Below are 15,205 nucleotides of genomic sequence, written 5' to 3'. Positions count from 1 at the left end.
TCTGTTTTCTTACTCCATTACGTTCCACCCCACATGATCATTTCTGAACAAACATTTGCTGTCAATATTTGATGAAAAAGTCCAACTCAACTAAGTAAATAAAGCCTTAGAAAACATAATTTTATTTCTTCATTCAGCTAAATCCATTAAGACTTTAACACAAGTAGAAACTAAAGACAAAGGGAATTTCTTAAAATATGAAGGCCTGTAGCACATTTGCATTTTGAAATTAATTGCTGACCTAATTATTTGTCAGTAGTAGGATAAGTTAATCAAATATAACTTACAGTAAAGCTTCTAAACACCCACAGGATTTTCTCCCCCAGAGTAAATTGTCATAGTGGTCCAGTTTGACAATCCATTCTCACTGTCATCTTGCGACCAAAGGAAGACTATCTGCGAAATGGTACCATATGGAGACACAAGAGAGAACAGAATACTTAGATCTCCTGTACAAAGGCATGATAAGCTAACAGTCACCAGAGGAAGTCAGGAACGCCGATGCTTTGAAAAGAGAAATACCCTGCCTTTCAAATCCATTTAGATTTATTTTTATACTCTCTCCAATTTTGACTAAAATAGTCTGATAATAAATATGCATATAAAATAGAAATCAAACGTATTGTGCAATGTTTCATTTCTAGCATATCTGTGGATCTGAATTTCATGCTCAGCATTAGCTTGATGGAAAGGCCAGTATTTATAGACAAGACTAGGACCTTTCCCTCTTCATCTTATGGAAACTGACTGTGTTATCCCCAAATAGTATGTTGCAACCAGCCACTTCATGACCTGAGGCTAAGAATGCACAATTTTACTTCAAAATACAGTTGGAAACAAAATCTGATGAAACGATCAGGTAATGTGACCAATGCATTATTTTCAAAAGGCATACCTAGGTGTTTGAGCTAGAAATACCTCATCAGTAGTAATATGAACTACTTCATCGCTTCTGTTATTACAGTACTGCCTCTCTCCTGTCATCTGCTGGCAATGGCAACCCACAGTAAAGGATGTTTTTCTGATCATTTTGCACTCATTAAATACAGCTGTCACAATAGCGGATGCGAGACTGCATACAAAACTTTTATGCCACGTCAAAATAAAGCAGAAACATTTTAAAAAGATCTGAAACCTTTGAAGCCTTTTCTTGAGAAATATTGAAATATTGCTTTTTGTTGTTGTTGTTTGCTACAATTGAAAATGTTCCACAGCTACACACATTAAAACTCACTGCAGAACAAAACATCATCCATCAAAATTAAGGAAAAAGGGAAAAAATGGAGAAAAAATAAAACCAAACCAAATCTTTCTGAAGCACAAAGTGTTTGGTTTCTGAGAGTCTGAAGTTCTGGTTCACCACCTGATTTCTGGGGCTGAACATTCATTGAGTTTCAAGATCTCAAGGGACCTGACATTTAATTCTGGACTATGGATGAAATCTGCCCCATAAAGCTTCCAGCTGAGTGAAAACATCTTCCCCTAGCTCCCCATTCTGAGAAACAGCTCCCTTTCAGGCTAAGCAGCAGTAAATTCTGTAGTTGTTTGACATTATTGCCGTAAAAAAATATTTAAAAGGTCATTGTGAATGACCCCAAAACCATTTGGTTGACTGGTGTGAACAGAGAATCCCTTGTGAGTAGCATGAATTAATACTCTTGTTTGGATGCAAAGTGTGTTCTGAAATACTGTAGCATCCAAGGTGACCTATTGAAGACTTTGGTAACCTCACCTGTCTTGCACCTCCCAATTCCAGAATTGCATGATCATAAAAGAAAAAAAAGTTGTTAACTCTGAAGCATCTCCTTGAGTTGAAGGCTACTGAGAAGCAAGTCAATTGAGAAGACAACAGATTTTAAAATATACAGAATTTTCAAATGGCACCCAACTGTGGGTAAAATAGCTACTCATATGAACATACTCAAGATATTCAGCATGGCTGATCTTAAATTTTTATCAAGAGATCTCTTAAAAGGCTGGATGATACAGGTATAAATCAATGACTTTATTACTTGCAGTTACTCATTTAACAAAAATTACATCCATTTCTTTGTAGTAAGTCTGCTCTTTGTTGTAAGTCTTCTGCCTTCCTGAATGTATGGGCTTGGGCCAATTATGTGATTTACTTGTTGTGGGCTTTCCATTCCCTTCTAGTTTTTAAATTGAAATTTTTGCCTGTGCAAACAATGATGAGAAAAAATGTGCAAGTGCATGTGCATGTATACACGGGTATGTCTAAATGCACTTTTTTAACAGACACCTGAAAAGTGCTTCACACTCACAATCCTCTCAGCAGTAGGAAGCATGGAAAAGAGGCCCTTGAAAGCCATGGCTGGTCTGGAACAGCCCCAAGCTCTCTCATTCCCCCTGCAAAATGCAAGCACATGATGGCCAAAGGGAGGCAACTTCCAGCATTTGTGTGGCTGGCACCCATGCAATGCAAGCTGCTTTCATTATGGGGAGCTAAGTGTGTCTGCATGAGATGTGGTGACACTTACAACTGTTGTGTGGGGATACTATCAGCTCTCACACTCTCTCTCCTCCCCCTCCCCTCCCTCTCTCTCTCTGACTTGCTTCTTCCTGATGCAACTATGTCCTGCTCCATTTATTTCTCTTCCTGGATACCTTTTATAGTGTCCTTTACCATTGTTGATGGCATCTTTCCTGAGGTGAAAGAAAGAAAATTGTGTCCCTGGCTTTGGGAAAAGGAGAAAGACAGCACAAATCTTACTCCATGAGCATATTGTCCTAGAGCAGCAGTTTTTGTTAGAACATTGTGAAGGCACGACAGAATTTGTGAGAATACCAACACTGGGAAAAGCATTGCTGAGCTCTTGTTTGCAATTACTGCCTACCATCAACATTTCTGGCTCATGCAGTCCCAAGATCAATTCATCTGATGTCCCAGACTGAGTCCGCTTCCCAGATTGCAGAAAACTTTTTCAGACAACACTAGACTCCATAAGTCTGAACCTCAGGGCACCAATCCCAGCTATGGCTGTAGAGTCAAGTCACTTTGGGACTTGAGTGAATGGGGAAAAAATCACAGTGGAGTGACCAGTGGAAGGAAATACAGTCAGAAGAAATCTTGAACTGTAGGTTGTGAATGAGTATGAACATAAATTAAGGCAAAGATGGAGAATTTGGCATGCAGTACAGGGAAGAAAGGAGTGAGATAATTAAATAAAGGGCACAAGTAGTGAGACAGAAGAACAGATGAAAAGGAGAAATATGAAAACTGTGAGAAAGAGGGGGAAGAATGCAGTAGAGGCAAGGACAATACATGAAGTGAGAAAACCTTATGGGGAAAGTTGAGACAAAGGGAAGATAAAACCTCCATGGGACACCCACAAGCAACATATTGTGTGCAGCTACACCTTTTCACCAGCCCAGAGTTCTCTTTCTCTCTCAACATCAGAGTCCTCCTGCTGTCCTTGGGTCAACTGAGGTACCCCACTGATGCCCTGGCTGCTCCTGGTGCTCCCTTCTGGGATCCATGTTCCTTACTTCTGCCATCCCATGCCACATCAATACACTCGAGTGCCTGGCCAACTCCTGTCTTATGGCTTTCAGAACTAATTTTCAGACTGGATTGTAATCTCAAAATCTGCCCGAGAGGGCACGGTATAATCCCAGCTCTATTTTAAAGGTCAAGTCCTGCAGGTTTTGCTTAGTTTTGACTCATTCAGACCTTCCAGTGATTTCAAAAGCCATTGACCTAGATAAGGGAGGGCAGAACTGGGGCCACGGTCAGATTTCCAGTATAAAAAGTGACTTCATTTTCAGATGGCTTCACTGTACCTGCCGTGAAGTTTCACTGCTCTATCTCTGTTATTGAAATACGTGGAAGGTTCTGTACATCAAATACATAAAAGATTTGACTTTTAATTCCTACCATGTATTTTGGTAAGAGGAATTAAATGTCAAAACACAAAAGCAATTATACACTTAATGGTAAAAAACATATAATCAAGTCATTTTTTTTATTTTCAAATTGCGGGGATTGAAATAAAAGGGCAAGAGGGTCTTACTTTGACATTATAGGAGATGGAAAGGCAGATTTGTATCCTTTTGTACCTTTTACAAAATGAATATGCCTGTAATCAGACCCATTCATTTTGAAACGGAGATTGTGCTTTAGATCTATGACATATTTGCGAGGGTGTTGAGAAAGTATCTAAGTAAAATGTGCCATAGGAAATCAGCTCTGGGGAAATGCAGTTATTCTTCACGATGATATACAACTAGCTTGGCATAACACTTGGGGTGAAACAAAGCCTGCTTGTACAGGCTAGTCATGGCTGTATATTTAACCAGTCATCGCTACAGCAAAGTAGGCAAAATTTCCTAACTGGGGAAGTGTCCAAGCTTCAAATGGGTGGAGGTTGGGACAGTGATCTGGGACACTCTGCTACAAGGTTATCAGCTTCTCCTCTTCAGTAGGCAGCTGCTGGAGGCCACTGTTGGGGTTTAAGACACAGTTCTGTTTTTTAGCTCTGCCTTTGTCAGGTTAATTTTTATGTCCCTTTCCCCTGTCTAACTAGCAAACCTTAAAGGGGGAAGAAAGTAAAGCCCTGGTGGTGCCTCTGTTTCTATGATATTTGAAACTAGTGGCTAACTGCTGGTGTTTCTGTACAACCCTCCCCACCTCCATGAGCTGCTGCTCCTACTGCTAGGCTGGTAAGCAACTCTGCAGGAGGGAGCTGGTCCTCCAGCCTAGGCACAAGGACAGGGTGCATCACAGCTCTCTCCAGCCTGAGCAGCTGCTTCTCCTTCCCAGGGGCTGGGGATGACTGATGCACATTTACAGCCCAATCTGTCATTCCTCTATTGCAAGACCCTCTGTATCTGAGACAGACTAGAGGTACAGAAATGGACTTCTGTGAGTTTAGTGACAACAGAGTGCTAAAATGTCTCTTTTCCACTTCTACAGCAGTTTATGAAGGAATAGAAGACCTGCTAGTGAAAAATATTGCTACATTACTGCAATATGGCAATTGCTTATACTCAACATCAATCTTTGTGAGCCATTAGACCAAATTCCTTTTTAACACTGCAAAATCTACAAACACATCCCATCAGAAACATAACAGATGTAAAGTGTGGGATCATTCCTCCGTCCCACAGTGTACTAGTGTACTCATATTTTTCCACATTCTCAGGTCTGATTCCTCCTTATGATGATATTGCATTTGTGAAGCTGTGAAAAAACACTAAAAATTATTACGAATTTTCCTGCTATGTAAGTAAATATATACAGCTAAGTGGCTCTGATGTGAGATAGATGAAAACTCCAGAAGGACAAATTTGAAAGCACAACTTAAAATGCCCCAAAAATGAAATTCAAGCTGAATTACCAGTCAGACCACAGTTTTATCATTCTAAATAGGAAATATTTCTTTGGACCACGGTGATTCCTGGTATACATAGATAGTTGGAACTCTGCTCAAAGCTTGTCCAAGTAGCCAAATATTTCCCTTCAATGGATTTACATTAGCAACCTGTCCCAGACAGAACGCAGCTTATTTGCTATGGAGCTGGGCAAATAGGGTTCTATTTTAATGTAAGCTCTAATTCTTGACTTCCAAAATTAATTTTGGCACCTATTATTTTTTGTATAGAAATATGTATTTTCATCATGACCCTTTTATAAAGGTATCATAAAGACTAAAAGCCTGATCCCAACAACAACAGCAAAAAGGTAAAAATCATCATTTGAGCAAATATGGAAACACTAGCCAGTTCACCTGGAGATCTGTTGCTTCTGCAGGCTGCTTCGTGTCTGCAGAGGTCTTAAAAACACAAATAGATTTTAAGAGAATACTTGTATTTATATTTTATGTCTAAGAAATGGTAGAACATCTATTATGTGTGCCAAAGCACTATTGCATATCTATGTTTAGCTTTCACTTTTAGTGGGTGTTATCTGCTAATGTATATTTTGGGGAGTTTGAAAATCTAATGTTAAACTGGTATTTTGCACTTTCTGTAAAGAGTGGGCTTTTGATAACAAAAGAGGAAAAAATCCCCAACCTGCTAAATTAAACTTACTGAGAAAACGGTTTCTCTTTTCGAGGGAGAAGGAGGCATGGGACTTTTAAATCTTACTTGCAGGCTTGTAATTTTACAGGGGGAAAAAAAGGATTAAAAAAATCCCATTTTTTACAAAAGTTAATATCTCTCAAATTTGGACCAATTGAGTTCTATCATTTTGTGTTTCTCTGCAGAGAGAATGCAATGACTGGCATAGGAAGTCGCTGAAAACAAATTTTTTGATGGACATTTTCTGTCACCCTTTGCCATCACAGCATACATTTTCTTGTCACATAATATACGGTAATTATATGGATTTTCCTCTTTCCAAATCAGAGGAATGCTTCCTTACTTGAATGGAGGGGCCACAGACTACTAGTCAACCTAAAAATCCTGTTAGCATTACATCTCAGCATAAATAAAGAATTTGGATCAGTGCCTTGTTAGATCACTGCTATTTCTAGCTCGCTGAGTAAAAAGAGCATTTTTTGCAGCCTAGTTTGATAAGTAAAAGGTGTCTTTCTCACCTGCGTGCACTCTGAATTGTCACTCTCATTCTTTGTTCCTTTGCATGCGGCTGTTGTCAGCTCCCGAGTCACAGAACCACTTGCAGGAACGGCTCGGGAGAGTTTTGGAAGAAAGGAAAGGGAAAAAAGGAGCCGCATTTTTATTTAACAGGAGAAGGAGAACATAAAGAAAAGAAAGGTGTTCTCAAGAATGTAGCCTGCAGCCTTGTCAGGTAGCATTTCTTCAGATGGTTTTTTTCTCACCCCTTTCCCACCCCAAGATCTCTCTTCATCATTTTTTTAAACATGTCTTCTGGGACAGAGACATGAAAGTGAATTGTGGGTCAAAGGCAAGAATTAGGGGTTGCCAGGTCTGCTTTCTGATGGCTTTACTTTATCTTTGTGTCCAAGCTTTTGCCAGTTAGCAGGTACTGTGGGTTATCCATTCCAGTCACATCATTTTCTGCTTGATGACAAGCATCACACCTTCATCCATCACATTTACATTTCAAACTGCCACACTGCTCTATTGATTAATTATTTAGCAGCTCTTGGCCACTTGTGAGCGTTTCTGTGCTCACGTTTCACGGGGAAGGTCCATTCTTTTTATTTACGTGCAGTTTTGTAAAGCTAAAAAAAAAAAAGGTAAAGCCATTATCATGCACACATCCCCCTAACCCATGTGTGTGTGCTTGTACCTATGTACATGTGTGTGAATATTTATGTGTGTGTGCGTGCTGGCACAATTAGGTGCACACAGGGAGCAGAAGGCAGAAGCAGGTAACCTGATCAATAAGCACATGCTCACACTGATAATAGATTTCTGAGTTTTCAGAGCACTGAACAGCAGATCAATGAGACCTTGCAGGTGTGCAGGAGCCAGGAATTTCATCAGCTACATCATGCTCCCTACAGGCCTGCAGGGAACACAGTCATTGTCCTCTGGGCTTTGTCACTTTGAGCAAAAACAGGTGGAGCATTTTTGCAGGTGCCTGCTAATGGCTGTGTTTCTTCTACATCACAGTAAGGAAAGGGCAGCCTCTGAACAAGACAGGAGATCCAATTCGACCTAGGGCTCAACTTGCCCCAGAAAATCACTCCACCTGTCTTTTCCTCAGTTCTCCTTTGATGAAATGCAGAATGAGGATCTAATCTTATAGAGCTTTTCCTTGTGGTTTTTTTGTTTGTTTGTGGGGTTTTTTTGTTTGTTTGTTTGTTTTTTTTTCCCCCAGATAAGAATCCACTGTAAGACTAAAAATCTATCTGCTCTACAGGTTGGCTCAGAAATCTGTGTGTGGAAGAGTGATGTTTGGCCTTCCTTCTCTTCCCTGGGACACTCCTGGGCACTCTGGTTTAGCTGGATGCTTTCCTGACCCACCACCCCTCACCCAGCAGTTCCCACGAGAGCAATCTGTTACCCTTTGGTGTCCCAGGTGGTGGTACATTCTGGACTACCCTCTGATATTGGTAACTGTTTGTCCAAAAATTCATGTCTCTAGAAGGAAACAGCTACAAGAAGAAAACAAGATGCACTATTCCATGATGGGAAGAGAAATGTTTTCAACAAAGGCTTTGGAATAGTCATCACATGCTTGCGTTGGAGCAGAAAATGAGGTAATCTTGAAGTCTAGAATAAATTTGGTGTTTGGATCTGTTTTAATGTTTTCTACTGCTTTTACTTTTTACAAGTTTATTATGGATATAACCCAACAAATATAAACAGAGTGATTCTTTGTTGTGTTATTAATTTTCAATGAGTTTTTACTTATGCAAAGCATATTAAAATAAAAAAGAGTAGCTATATTACCTTTGTAGACTCTGGAAGAGACCCTTGAAGAGCAGGGACTATGTGGCTTTTATTACTCCATTTCTTACATTTCTGTATTTATCCTCAAATTGTGAAAGTAAACATAACACCACTGACTGTTTTTTTAATGGATGAGACTTGTGTCAGTATTCAGCTCATTATGTGAATGCTGTTAGGCTAGGTTGGTCAGCATTTTTCTGTCAAAATAAGCTTGGTTTATTATAAAGTACATTGGGAACTTGAATAAGATGAGTGAGTATCCTATTTATATTTACAGTAAGATATTACAGCACTCAGACAATACAACAAAACCATCAGCTTGGTCAATTTGTGTTGCTAATATACTATTTAGCACACAGAGAATAACTGACCGAGTCCTTTCTATTGAAAGTATTGAAATAAAAAAATGGAATTAGACTTAGTCCTGACTTGTGATGAAGAATTTGGTTTGGTCAAATATAATCCACATCTCTGACTGTGGTTAAAGGAAATATTTAATGTTTAATTTTTGCCATTATTTCTCCTCTATGTTTGCTTCTCTTCCTGCCTTATTCAGTCCCTTTCTGTCTCTATTCTAAAAGAAACTTCTGTGAAGTGCAAATTACTCGTATTTTTTCGGCTCTTTCCAGAACTCTTCCACCTCTGGCATTTAAAGGAAGCACTTGATGCTGACAATCCAGACATCCCCCATATCTTCTGCAAGGCAGCAGTGTTGTACAGCACCAAAATCACCAAAACTAGTGCCTGACAAAGAAAAACACAGAATCCCTGCTGGTCAGGGAGACCTTTTTCTTGCTCTAGTATATAAGGGAGGAAGAGAATATGTATCAGTTATGTCCATGGAGGGAAACACAGCAATAGATGGTTTTATCTGTAAGAAATCCTGACTTTCCAATTTCCAGTGTACTACGAATATTCAGAGAAAAACCCTTACATTTATGCCTTTTATCCCAAGTGATTTACACTGATATAACTTCTGCAAGTGAAATGCCATTGAAGCAGTATTAAGTTATAATCACAGTAATTAAAATTTCAAGTAATTTGAAAATCAACACTTTCATGGTTAAACAAAGGTGATGATATCTATTACCTCTACAGTAAACAAAGAGTCTTATGATGTAAATTGCAAAAATGAAGGGCAGAATGTGAACCTTTAACTTACACAGCAGAGTGGTTTCTCTTACATGAGTAACTCCAACAAGAAAACAACAATACTGGTACTGTGGCAACACTTGATTAGATCAAAGATATTTTTATCTAGATCTCTCTGTAGGATCTCTAGATCTAGAGCATTCTTCCAATGTAAAGATCCAAAATTAAAAGAAGTCAAATGAAGTTCTTTCTATAATATTGTCATCATATAGTGACAATGTACTGATATGCCTTTTAATTTTTACCCCTTTATTTCTTTGAAATAGCCTTTCTCTGTAGAATAACAGTCTCTCTTACATACCTATTCACTCATTGATCCTAAAACTGTCTGATACAGTGACAATATGGCAGCAAATCTCTTCACATTTTTTCTTTTTTGCTTGCTTCATCTCTCCACATTTGCAGTTATTAACAGACTTCCTCTGTACAAACAGAATAAACACAATAATTGGTTTGCCATAGGTGTGTTTAATTTGTATTGTCACAAATAAAAAGGAAAAACAGCACTTTGTCTTTTTTTGGCTTAATGAGATCAGGAAAATATTTTCATAATTGAAAACAAAGAGTCTTTTAAATAAGAGTCTTTTATTAGAAAGTGAGAACAAAATAAAATAGACACCTTCCAGTGAACTCTTCTCTAAAATGCCAAACATGATAACAAACAAAACCAATTAAATTATGAGTGGACTTATTACTTTATATAGATTAAAATACATAAACATAAAATTCTAAATATTTTACAGGATTACAGAGCCTCTATTTATTACACAGCCTTCTTATTTATGAATTTCATTGTTATTAATTACCATTTCTGACTCTATAAATACTAGCCATCATATCCTGCTATTACCACTAATGAGAAAGATCCCAAGAAATTATATGAGAAACACAAAACATCCAAGTAGAGCAACAGGTGGTTCTTCATATGATCTATGAATGCAGCATTTCTTTACCATTTTGAGGAGCAAGTATTCAGCTATTGCTGAGAAGGTGGTCAATTGCATCATCAAAGTCAGTTGGTTTCCACTTGGTGACTAGAGTTCATTAAAGATGAACATCCACATCTTATTGTCAATCCTTTTCTGCAAAAGAATTATTGCTAATCAATTTTGATATAAAGGTCAGAGAAGAAGAATGCTATGTCTTCTGCCCAAGCCTGGTCATTCAGTCAACAGAGAGAGCCAGTACAGTATTTTCCAGAGGAATTAAAAAGACAGACAAATAAACAACCAACCAAACCATGAAATGGCAAGTCATAGATCAAGCTAATAGTGCAGTGCTGCTGTCCATGGAGAACAGCACTCCTGCCTGACTTCCCAGCACATGGTGCATTTGCTCTTACTTTATTAGCCAAGCAGGACTCACTTCTGCCTTCCCAGTACACCCAGAAGTCCCAGATACACAGTGATGGTTCCATCTGTTATGGTAATAGCATTAACAACTATTCTTTTCAATCATGGAACCCTATTTATCAGATGGTCACCTGTAGCAGGAAATCCCACAGGCTGACCACATGCAACACAACTAATTTCTTTTATTTTCCTCTAAATTTACTATCTCTATACTATTTAACTACATTGACTGCCCTCTTGTTCATAAGTAATGTGACAGGAAAAAAAGGAGGTCATGACTCATGGTTTAATTAATCACTCTCAATTAATCACACCTTCAGGAGCCTCAGGTAGGTACAATATTGAGAAACAGACTTCCTTGCTGTGCCTTTTACATATAACATTGATCCAGAGAAAAGGGAGAGTGTTCCTGTCCCTCAGGAGTTTAACTCTCCACATTACTTTGCTGGAGAATTACTGCAAGATTGAACACATAAACATCTTTGGGAAGCAACCACCTCACAGGACTACACATTTCTACGTCATTCCTGCCTTTTCTACAAAAATGTTGAAAAGCATGCCCAAGTCATTGATCCATAGGTGCACAGAAACAGCTGTTTTCACCCAGTCCATCTTAACATTAATCTGGCTGAAACTGATAAACAAAAAGATGCTGTGGCTTGTGGGATGACCTCATTGTAGGTAACTGCTCTGTACCTGCACATCAGGAAAAAAAATTGTTTTCTAAAGAATGGCATGCCTCCAACAGAGATGGAACACCCTGATCCAGAGCATTGTGTCTAAGGGAGGTCTTTGCAAGGTGGCAGTGACAAGTCTGACTTTTCTGTGTCTAGAGACATCTGGGGTATCCCCATATATGAAACACTGCCTAAGTCATTATTAGGCTGTTAGGTAAAACATTAGTTTACAGCATCATTGCTGTGACTATGATAATGCTGCAAGAGATACGAATGGAGTGAGCAATTTATTTGAATAAAATTTTGTTAGCATCAGCCAGAGGAGAGGACTCCAGTCCCAAACTGGCTAGGGGCCACTTTGCTGGAAAGGGCTGTGATTACAGATAATTTCTGGAGCTGGAACATGAAAGTGACTTTCCATGTCCATCCATATTTCTTTCTCCACTCCGACTTCTACCTTTTCCTCCAGAGAATACAAAAGACAACAAACATCACACAAGAAAACACAGTTACTTCAGCAAAATAGCTCTTAAAACAATGTGCAGTGCCATACCTAGACCTGCAGGGATCTGGCCATTAGGCTCTCTTTCAATAACCTTCTTTGGGGAAAAGAAAGAGAGACTAGCACTGTGGTTAGAAGAGGTGCAAGGTGCACAGATGCACGTTCCACTTCCCTCTGATTTTACCTCTCTCTAGAAAATGGGAAGTCTTGGAAGGAGGAAAAGTACTCTAGACCCTACTGACTTTAGATGTCATTGCTTTGACTTCATGAGAGAGGAAGACATGCTGAAGTACAGAATTCTGGTGGAATGTGAGACCTTTTTCCTCCTCAGCTGGAACTGTGAGCTGAATTTTACACTCAATGCAGCAATCCAATAAGGAAGTGCCTTGATGTTTGGTGGTTATCTTGATTTGGTAGTGCAGTGGAAAACGTTTTGTACTTAACTTCACATAAATGATACAGGCACAGGGATGTGAAAAGTCCTGTAGGAGCAGTAGCAACTGCATAGAGCTCTTAGGCAAGGATTAGCTGCCTTTAAATAGGTTGCCCTCACTAGATTGAGAACTGATTGCAATACCTTCTTGTCTCTTCTTTACCTCAATCAATAATTTTTAGGGTTCAAAATAATCAGAGTGCAATAATTTCTCCACAGGAACAGTCATGCAGTGATGAATTACATATTCCAGTCTGCATAAGTATGAAAGAAGAAAGGTAAATTTTGAACAAAATCTGCTATACTGAGGCAAAATTTGTGTCTCTGCAGCTGACAAGTATGTGTCTTTACTGCCTTGCAAAGTTTAATACTTAATGGGAATAAGCTTTGGTAACACAACAGACATAAAAAACCAGACAAATCAACTGAAAGCTCAGCTATATGTGGCCTGCGTGTGCCTTTAAATACTATTAAAATTGAATTTGACTAGACTTGCTCAAATCAGACCTGTTATCAACAACACATTGTCTCAGGAGACCAACATTTGTCCAGTTAGGGCTTCCTTCATTAATCGTCCAGCATCAAGCAAGCCAAATCCAAATCTGTGGAGAAAAAGCAATTAGATATTTTAAGCAGTGATAAGAACACCACAAATAATCAATTTCTATGGCATTAACAGCTACCTGGCCCAGAAAAAGTCTATAAAAGCTAGAATTTATTGCAGAACACCAGACAGCTTACAGAGCATTGATTCTTAGTAGTATGCATAGATTGCTGGATTTAAAGAGAAATCCCTAATGGTTTTTACCTTTAATTTTTTCCTTTTAAAGGGAAAACAAGGATAAGGTGTTCATAAGGCCAAAATGCAGCAAAAGAAATGTCTAAAGACTGTTAAACAGAATTTGTTTATCTTTCAGATGAACAGAATACTGGCACACTGATGGCAATTATATGCAATCTAAGGCATAAACTTCGTAAGAGAGGAGATACTAAATACAGTCATAATATTCTATGGTTAGAAAAATACATTAATTTGACTTATTTTTAAAACATCTATTTTATCTGAGATGCCAACAGACAAGAAATCATTTTTGCATTTTTTCTGCTTGTGAATCTTTAGGCTTTAAAACCTTCTATTCCTCCACAGCAATCTCATATTGGAGCATTTTATTCTACATTAACCTTTGTGATTTGTAACTATTTATAAAAGCAAAACAAAAGGTAGTGCAAAACCCAGCAGGCAGAACATTATTGTATCTGAACTCAGATTTCTAGACCAATGGCCTGAGAAGTCAAAAGGGACTTTGGCAGTCATCTTGTCTGACTCCCTGTATACATGCACTAGAATCTTTCCCAAGTAGCTGGATTAAACAATGCCTTTCAGAAAGATGTCTAATCTCATTTTAAAGACTCCAAGCTATGGTGAGTCCACCTCCTCCCTGGGTAAGCTCTTCCAGTGTTTAATTACCCTTACTGCTAGGAGACAGTGTCTTATTTCAAGGTTGAATTTGTCTAACAGCATTCAAATACTGAAAATGCAGGATGTTTGAGAGAGAGCAAATATAAGTGACATGATACACTTTATACTAATCCTAAATCAAAAGATTATGGAAATATTGAAAACATGACAACTAAAGCTCTATTTTGGCAAACATTTATGCAAGGGGGTATCTCTCTGCATAGGAAATGATTTTCTTTCAATTCTGCAAGCTTACACACATGTGTAAAGTTACGCCAGGGCTTCAAGAGCAATTCAAAAAGAGGCATCTGGAGTGACTTTTGCTGAAAAAAATATTAGGCATTAACTAATAAATACAACCTCCCTCAATTTTTGCCCCCTTCTAAGCAGCCTTTGTGGCTGCTTATAAATACTAGAAGAAAAAGTGAGAAAACTTCCCATTGCAGAAATGTGATTGCTGCCATAGGGGGATGACTGCTGAAATCCAAACACAACCCAAGAGGGGAGAGAGGAAAAAAAAAAGGAGAGTTGTCAAGATAATTAAAACTTTGCAACAATTCAGTAGTGGTGCTGATAAAAACAGCACTGCTGGCTGAATGCAAATAAGATGGTAAAGGCCCTGTTTGGATTATGGTAATTACTCAGTCTGAAGTTAGCTTCAGCCACACACACATATGAGCACACACATACACACACAGCAGTGGAGTGGAACCTGACAACCATACTTGGCGTGCGATCATAAAATTCCCTGGCACGCTCTCAGGATGCCATGTGGAGCTATTTGTACAGTTAGGTACGGGACTCTGCGGCGCAGGAAATACCAGCGGAAGCACGGCTGACCCGCCTGGCCTTCAGCGAGAGCCTGCCCCCCCGCTCATTGCTGGCCTGCTTTCAAAAGTGATCTCTGGAGAAGGCAAATCAATCGAACACATGTTTGGTCTAAAAATGTCATTTTGGAATATGTTAAGATATTTCCTTACATTAGACCATTTTGTTTGCCCCAAAGATTTGTCAAGTGCAATTGAATGCATACACATCACAACACATGCCAGTGCCAGAACAAAATAATTTCAATGTGTCCTTTAGTACTCCGATAAAATGCAGGCAGTCGGTGTTGAAACGAGATGCCCTGTGAAAGTCTTGAGAGCACTGGCATTCTGCATTTCTTCCAGGAACTTGTTTCTTTAAAATTTGGGATCCGTCCAAATGAGCAGATTTTGCGTAAGAATGAGGAAGAGGACCAGCTCAACCTCTCCTCTTGCCTTCTAGACGGAGGAGTTGAGG

General features: G+C 38.8%; 2 protein-coding genes across 22 annotated transcripts in view; one reads left to right on the top strand and one right to left on the bottom strand.

Moving 5' to 3' along the window:
* Positions 1–10,004, top strand: part of LOC106862732 (uncharacterized) — a 67,179-nt gene extending 57,175 nt beyond the window's left edge. For 4 of the 7 annotated variants that reach the window (XM_088160089.1, XM_088160088.1, XM_088160079.1 and 1 more), the window contains one exon: positions 7,814–10,004. The gene's annotated coding sequence lies outside the window, so the exon portion shown is untranslated. Of the gene's footprint in view, positions 1–6,620; positions 6,773–7,813 lie in introns of all 7 variants that reach the window. The other 3 variants (XM_088160087.1, XM_088160080.1, XM_088160077.1) reach the window with 1 other exon arrangement.
* The window catches only part of LOC148224898 (uncharacterized), a 384,098-nt gene continuing 378,839 nt past the window's right edge, over positions 9,947–15,205 (bottom strand). For all 15 annotated transcript variants that reach the window (XR_015801629.1, XR_015801636.1, XR_015801631.1 and 12 more), the window contains 2 exons: positions 12,970–13,064; positions 9,947–10,580 (listed from right to left, as the gene is read on the bottom strand). The gene's annotated coding sequence lies outside the window, so the exon portion shown is untranslated. The remainder of the gene's footprint in view (positions 10,581–12,969; positions 13,065–15,205) is intronic.

Source organism: Sturnus vulgaris, chromosome 2 (genome assembly GCF_052056855.1).
Source record: "Sturnus vulgaris isolate bStuVul1 chromosome 2, bStuVul1.hap1, whole genome shotgun sequence".
Classification (NCBI taxonomy): domain Eukaryota; kingdom Metazoa; phylum Chordata; class Aves; order Passeriformes; family Sturnidae; genus Sturnus; species Sturnus vulgaris.
The sequence above is the reverse complement of the archived record's forward strand: the minus strand, read 5'-3'. Positions and strand labels throughout refer to the sequence as shown.